The 7,904-nt window shown below is 45.1% G+C and overlaps 1 protein-coding gene across 1 annotated transcript in view; it reads left to right on the top strand.

Annotated features, from left to right (window-relative positions):
* Positions 1-1,928: 1,928 nt before the first annotated feature.
* The window catches only part of LOC121876668 (sodium- and chloride-dependent GABA transporter 1-like), an 81,434-nt gene continuing 75,458 nt past the window's right edge, over positions 1,929-7,904 (top strand). The window contains exon 1 of the mRNA XM_042382007.1: positions 1,929-2,032. The gene's annotated coding sequence lies outside the window, so the exon portion shown is untranslated. The remainder of the gene's footprint in view (positions 2,033-7,904) is intronic.

Here is a 7,904-nt window from a genome sequence, read left to right as displayed (position 1 = left end):
CTCTCTCTCTCTCTCTCTCTCTCTCTCTCTCTCAACACCCTTTACCTCCTCCCCTCTCTACCTCTCTCCCCTCCCTCTCTTCCACCGTACCATCCACCCCAAACTTTCCAATTTTTTACCTTCCTCTCTATCTCTACCTCCCCTCCCTCTATCCCTTTTTCTACCTTCCGGTCTGAGTCTTCCCCTCTCTAGCGGTCGGTGGGGCTCTACAGGTGGTGATTGTGTGAGCCGTTTCTTCCCCCCTCCCCTTCCTCTCCACCAAAACTAATTATCTGATCACGGGTTTTTGGCTCAGGTGTGTGACAGGTGGAAGCGGAGGGCGGCCGCTTCAAACAGGTGATAGTCGCACCGGGGGAATTCTTCGCCAAAGTTTTCTTGAGCTGGTTTCGTCGTCCTGAGGCAATGGAATAGGTGTTGGGTGGAACGTTTGTGATGGATTTACTTCTTGTTGGGTGGAACGTTTGTGATGGATTTATTTGTTGGGTGGAACGTTTGTGATGGATCTACTTGTTGTTGGATGGAACGTTTGCGAAGGATTTACTTGTTGAATGGAACGTTTGTGATGGATCTGTGTATTTGTTGGGTGGAACATGAACACATTGATAATAACTAGAAAATCAATAACAATAAATAAGATCACACGAGTATTTAACCTGAAGAAGAGAGTAATTAATCAGAGCTCTTGGCAACCCTCCCCACCCGAAAGGTCGTCTAAAGGAGTGTTAAAGTCACGTTTATATTCACAGGAAGTACAAGTGTCTTCTTCCCCCCTCCCCCCAAGGTGAAGGTCGAGCTTGGCCTCACCTCCTCCCACATCACCTAACACGTCTGCTGCTCTCGCCCCACTACACTGCCTATAGTATTTATCCTCCTCCGTCGGTAAGGATATAAACGAGTGGCTGGGGTGGTAGGACAGCACACACCACCCTGGAGACTCATGGTGTGTCGTAGCTCCGCGGTACAGAGGACAAGCCGTGGAAAATATACAGGTATTTTGTGGAGAGTTTAGTGACGAGGCGGCAGCGGGTGTTTCCTATACGGCCCAGGGGTGAGGTCGATCTCTGGTTACTAGTATGGGAAAGTGTGTGTGTGTGTGTGTGTGTTTGTGTGTGTGTGTGTGTGTGATTATTAGTTTTGAAGAGGTGGGTAAGGAGCGGAAACGTATACAGTAGGTCAAAGTTTAATTAGTCTCCCCCCTCGGCGTACAAAACACCTATTGTTTCTCCTCCTCCTCCTCCTTCCTCTTCCACACAATTAACTATGATTGGACTCTCTTAACCTAATCCCCTAATCTCATAACCTAACCTAACCGTAATTGAAACACTATATAGGTGGGATTTGGTGTAAAGCTATCACGGTAGTCGGCTGAAGTAAGTAGTATTAAAACGTACGTATTTTTGTACTTACAGTGGTCATAGGTCACAAGAAATGCTTAGTCTTGCAATGGACTCGATAGAAAGATGCCTCGATACAACGCCCATAGTAGAGTGTTTACAGATTCTGGTTTCACTAAGTCACCTATACAAAACTTACGGGACTCTGGGAAACTTGCTGGATTCTCTTGTTAATGTTGGCCAGTGTGATTTGATTAGTGCGGTAATAATTCTTGGTGTGATGCTCTTGTTAATGTTGATATAAGCTGTCAAGTGTGTGTTAAGAGGGTGAAGGTATGGGAGAGTAGAGAGTGACAAGTGCGTGTACTGTGTGTGTGTACGTATAAGTATGTGTATGAGTGGAGGAGGTGAATATGTGTGTGTGTATGGGAGAGTAGAGAATGGCAGTCGCGTGTATGTATCTATGTGTGTGTGTGTGTGTGTGTGTGAGTGGAGGGGAGAGTGAGTGAGCGCGTGCGTATCCTTGAGGGAGAGGGGTAGGTGTGCGTCAGCCTCTCCCACAAGAGACGTGGCCAGCCTCCACACCGGGTCCTCTGTGTTTACTCCACGTATTGGCTTCCGTGAGGCACACTTAATACTGCTCCCCCACGCCCACGCCCTTCACGCCCAACCATGAAGCCCACGGCACCAGCCCACGGGTAAGTTCTTCCTCCCTCCCCGCAGCTACAGGTGGATCATGCCCTCACAAATTTCAACTTAAACTGAAGAAGAAAACTTTTGTTCAGTCTTCAAAGCGGCGTTGGGCAGTGAACTGTTTATTCCAGTCATATCATACTGAGATTTATTATTGATTAGTTTTATATTTGGAGAGCCTCTATGTATGTATAAACATAATATTTTTTCTTTAATACTTGATGTTTGAAGTCGATGCTAGAGATACATTGAAAATTATGAAATTAACATCGATATATACAATTTTGGGTGAGACTGCCTTGACCATTCCAAAACCTCCGTAATGCTGTGGCCAGGCATTTAATATCTCCCGGATTAATATTATCATTGATGATATTTGTTTTAATTTTAGTCTTTCAGTTAGAGAAATAGTGGAAGAGAACGAGGGAGACTAAGTAGGCGCGTAAATTCAGAGACAGTTGGCGGGAAAAGGTAGAGGCTGGAGTTGCGGGGGTGACTTAAGCCTGGCGAGTGTGAGGCAGCTCTTCCCTCACTCATATCTAGGATCATATTCTCGTATTTATATGTATTTTTGGGTAGAATATATTCACTATGTAGATGATAATGTAGACAGATACATCACTGTAATATGGGTTCTATTATCGACTTATGGGGTGTGAGGAGGCCATTATCGTGTGTTGAGGGACTGTGAACTCTGCATGTCCCAGGTTCCCTTCTATACCAGCATAAGACTCGTAATGTGCAGAGTATTATAACATTTTGATTTGACTATTTAACAAGGAATAATACAGTCTGGGTAACGCCATCGTCCGTTCATTTAAAATGTATACAATTTTAACAATTTCATCTTCGAATATTATTGATCGTTCAGGAACCAACACAAGAACTAACGTACTTTTAGACCAATAAATTTTCGGATCAATAAATTATCTAACCAATGTACTTACGAACCAATGAATCATCACTCCTCAGTTAACCGTAGATCTGAAACCATGAGACAGTCTTAGTTAGAACCATTAACTTGTCTACGTTGATGTAGAACCGCTCCTAGACACTCTCTCTTAACTTTTTCGTGTATTACAAATTCACAGGAGGAAAGCACAAAGGTTTTATTTTTTCTCTCAGTTTTATTTTTCCATTCGATAGCTCTTTAATGGGGTACTTCCTTGAATCTACCTACCCTCCTCCATCTCTTCCCCTCCTCTTTCCTTCCTTCCTTCTCTCCCTCTTCCATCCTTCCCCCGTCTGTGATTTAAACCCATACAATACCCTCAGATTGTATGGTAAGGTTGCATTGAGAGATCTTAGATCCGTAGGTAACTTACAGTACCTGATTGTTGTTGTTGAAAGTGAGCGGTATGGCCCTCCTCCCCTCCACTTAATAGTCTAAAGGAACCAACGATACCTAACAGAACCCCCCAAGAGTTTTCTGCTACATACAGTAAGGTTTCCTCTATTACACTACATAAGGTAACCATCCCTGTACGGCAGCAACACCCGGGATATGAGAGAAACGTTCAAAGCTTAAGTATGGTTTAATGACATCACCCACCGGAGGGACACAGAGAAAGGAATCCTCCCTCGTCTGTTTACACCCCAGCTTGGCGCGGAATCCTGGACACACACACACACACACACACACACACACACTAAGTTGAACTATTCCTTTAACTCCGGACGAAAGCAACAACCAATAGTTAATGTATAGTCTCACTGGAATATCAACGCCATTTTGTCCTCTTAGCATTGTTGTTTTTGGTTGTTTAGATGTGTTGTTGTATCAGCAGTTAAAGGGGGAACATTGAAGGTAGATTGATCTGATTAGCTGGTTCCCGTGTTGGTTATATGACGTCACACATCAAGAGCACTCCGACATATTGACTTAAGGTCTCGGGCGGCTACCACACTGAAGCTATCGTAACCCCTGAACCAGACAGACCTCACCTCACCTCACCTCGCTTCACCTCGCTTCACCTCATCTCATCTAACTTCATCTCACCTTCTCACTTCACCTTATAAAGATCATGGTAAAATCGCTCAGGAAAAAGGGAAACAATGGAGCACCTTAGCTTTCGTCTTTATTCAAGACATCTTCAGAGGCAACTGATCATGTACGATTAATTACCTGACTTGGACGTGGGTCGTTTTAATGAGGTCCAGGGTGAGGGGGGTTAGGTGTAGTTTTATGTAGAGTGACGTCATGCTACAGGCAATGATAGGTATTTTGTAGAGTGACGTCATGATACAGGCAATGATAGGTATTTTGTAGAAGGACGTCATGATACAGGCAATGATAGGTATTTTGTAGAGTGACGTCATGATACAGGTAAGGGTAGATATTTTGTAGAGTGACGTCATGATACAGGTAAAGGTAGATATTTTGTAGAGTGACGTCATGATACAGGGAAGGGTATATATTTTATGGTGGTGACGTCATAACCTGAAACCGTATTGAGGGTTTTTTATTGGTTTAGTAAAATAGAACCCAGTGGTGTGGTTGGTGGCGGTGTCTTCAGGTGCCCTCCAGCCGCTCTATCTGAGGATCTTGTTGAGGCAGCCAGGCGGGGCCGTAAGGAGGGACAATCTCCTCATCTCTCACAGTGACGAACAATGGAGGGTCAGCCTGAGGTTACCTAAAGATCCCACCTTCCGGACTGACTGAGGTTCTTACGTTAACAAAACACGTCCAGTTGTGTTAGAGGTTCAGAGGACTTTGAATGCCTTTTAGATACGCTATTTTACATCTGAATATTGAGGGAAATTCTAACCCAACCTTAACTTAACCTAACCTTAACCAAACCTAACCTTAACCAAACCTAACCTAACCATAACCAACTCTAACCTTAACCAAACCTAACCATAACCAAATCTAACCTTAACCTAACCTAACCTATCCTATCCTTTAGTATACGGGGTTGTAAGAATCGGTGTTTATTTTAAGACTTGTAACAAAAAAATCGTTCGTCAGAAATGTTTTCATCTGAGTACTTGAGAACATAATCTAAATGACTCACTTCAGCAACGTATCAAAGAGGTTAGACTTGAAGTGACATCGACGACACACTGGGACTCTCTTACGCCTTCCTTCCTTCCTCCCTTCCTTCATTTTAAAGACAGGAAGTTATATGATGAATCCAAATATATGACAAAGGTGTAGCAATACGCCATGCTGCTATAGTCTCAGGTAAGTTTTGACGCAATTTTCTCTTATTAACATTGCTTCTTACTGTTGGGTAAGGCACTAATCTATCCCCAGCTTAAGGTGAAATAAGCTGGGGTGTCTAATGTTCACGTGACCTGAGTGTGGTTTAACGTTACCTATGACAAAACCTTTCTCACTCCTTTCTTAACTACTGATGTGAAGACTCAGCTACTTGGTCCTTTTTAAAAGCTACGACACGAAGCTGGCTCCCAAGATGGCGTCCGATTTACACTTAGACTCTGTCGTAAGAACTTTTGGGAATAACTTTAACAAATATTGACTCGGTGGAAATGACTATAGTAGTGTTGGCCCGCCTCTCACTCCTTCCTTCCCTCCCTCCCTCCCATACTCCCTCTCCCATCCCTCTACTCCTCACCGCCCTCCCTCCCTTACTTCCTGTCCCCTCCCTTCCCTACTCCCTCTCTCGTTTCCTCCCCTTATTTGGAGTTAGGATAGGAAGGAGGGAAGGGAGTTATATCCCAGTATTAACGTGAAGGTTGGAGAGAGAGAGAGAGAGTTATCAACATAGCCACTAGTGAGAAGGTGAGACATCTGCTGTACTACTGACATAATGTAGATGAGATGAAGGTGGTGGGAGGGGGGGACAACAACAGCCTCCCAGGAGAGTCCCTCAGCAGTGTTGTAGCTCAATGGGGATTATTTCCAAGAGGCTCAGCCCTGTCTTTTGTAACAACGGTGAGGGCCCCTGGGCTGAGCTGTACCGCCTGGAGAAGATAATAATTGGTCCTTCATCCGCGGGGCCAGGTGGGGGCTCTGGTGCTGCTCCTGTAGTGGGTGGACAAGGCGGCATACATGTATACGCTCACCCACGACCTTCTTGCCTCCTGAAGATGGGCCTCTTTATCCCCTTGTTTAAAATGTAGGAAGGAGGGGGGGGGGGTATAGTTATCTTGTCTGTTTATCCGTCCGTGTTTTGTAGGGTCGGCGGCCACGTTCTTTTAGTTTGTTTTTTATTTGTTTTTTATTGCTGTGCGTTTGCGGGCCTGTATGTGTGTGTGTGTGTGCGCGCGTGCAGGTTAAAGCCCCCCGTCGTTCCCACACTTCCGGGTCCCAGTTTACGATCAGAATAAACATCCAGGTCGGACACACAAATCCTTCACAGGGCTAAGTCACGGGAAAATCCCCTTACATATATTACCAGACGTTACAAAATTACGGAAATGTGAAAATCTTGGGTATTTAGTCTGGTGTGTGTGTGTGTGTGTGTGTGTGTGTGTTCGTGTGTTCTACCACCATCTACTCTCACCTGATACCCCAATACTCATCAACCACAACTTTCCACACTCCTACCACAACCATCACCCACCAACTACCACCATCTACCCACCAGTAACCACTCTCCTACCATCAACTTCTCTTAACCATCACCAATGCACCAACCACCATCACCATTCAATCTTCAAATCGCCTCTCTCAAGTACCCAATTATTCCCCGCCATAGTTAATTAAAGGATTATTAGTACGTGCTTATGGTCCCGTCCTCACCGCCACCTGAAGGATTGTATGACCCGGGTTTATGAATGCCGGTGGCTGATGGTCTGACAGCTCTGATAATTTCTCCGACAGATAATCGGCCACGGGTATTGACTAACGCTTGAGTTTAAGGGGTTAGTGCTTGAGCGCCTGCCACAGTGATTAAGTAACAGCGGCGCCTTAGCCTTTCCTAATGATTTCCTCTTCTCCAGTCATATGTTTTGAGGAGTTAAAACAGCGTCATTGTCCAAGTCGAACTGGTACAGTAACTGAGTGTGTCATTCCTCCTCCGGCAGTACCTAACACGGGGTCTCTTAGCTACACTGTACTTACACACACACTCCATAATAGTCTTGTTTGTTCCTCATTCTTGGCTTCATTCTTTCTTTGTTTCTGTCTTTAATCTTTGCGGGAAAACAGAGGGGTTTTTACTTAAGAGAGAGAGAATATGTATGCTTGTGTTAGGAGGAAAGTAGTGGTGGTGGTGGTGGTGGTGGCATGTTAGTTTACAGAAGATGGTTCACTGAGATAGGTGGTGTTATTCCTTCTTTCTTTCTTCTTTTCTTTCTCTCCTTTCCTCTTCCTTTCTTCTTTTCTTTCTCTCCTTTCCTCTTCCTTTCTTCTTTTCTTTCTCTCTTTTCCTTTCAGTCCTTCCTCTTCCTTCCTCCTCCTTCTGGGACACTACTGATACTGTACACCACCTGATGCTCTGACCAGGGCCTGTAGACTGTGTCCCCGGTACAGTGTCTTGGGTGGGGACACCGGGAAGACGGGACCTGGGGGGAGGTGGAGATTGAGGAGGAAGGATATTGATGGGGGAAGAGAAGAGGAAGAGGGGTTGGAAGATAGAGCTTGTGGAGGTGGAGGAGGAAAACAAGAAGGTAGAAGTTGAGGATAAAGGAAGGAAGGAAGAAGAAGAGGTGAGGAGGAAAAATAGGAAAGGAAAGGAGGAAGGGATGGTGTTGCTGTTGAACCTTGGCAAGTCCCCAGGTGAAAATTGGCCACCAAGTGAGAATTTCCCCCTGGTGAGAATTGCCCCCAGGTGAGAATTGTCCCCAGGTGGGAATTGCCCTTCCCCATAATCACCAGCTACAACAAACGAGAAGTCCCACGCAGCATCACCGCCACTGCCGACACATGTGAATCGACAACACCTTGGTTTACGTGACGGAAACACCTGC

The sequence above is a fragment of the Homarus americanus genome, unplaced genomic scaffold (assembly GCF_018991925.1).
Source record: "Homarus americanus isolate GMGI-L3 unplaced genomic scaffold, GMGI_Hamer_2.0 scaffold28, whole genome shotgun sequence".
Classification (NCBI taxonomy): Eukaryota; Metazoa; Arthropoda; class Malacostraca; order Decapoda; family Nephropidae; genus Homarus; species Homarus americanus.
The sequence above is the reverse complement of the archived record's forward strand: the minus strand, read 5'-3'. Positions and strand labels throughout refer to the sequence as shown.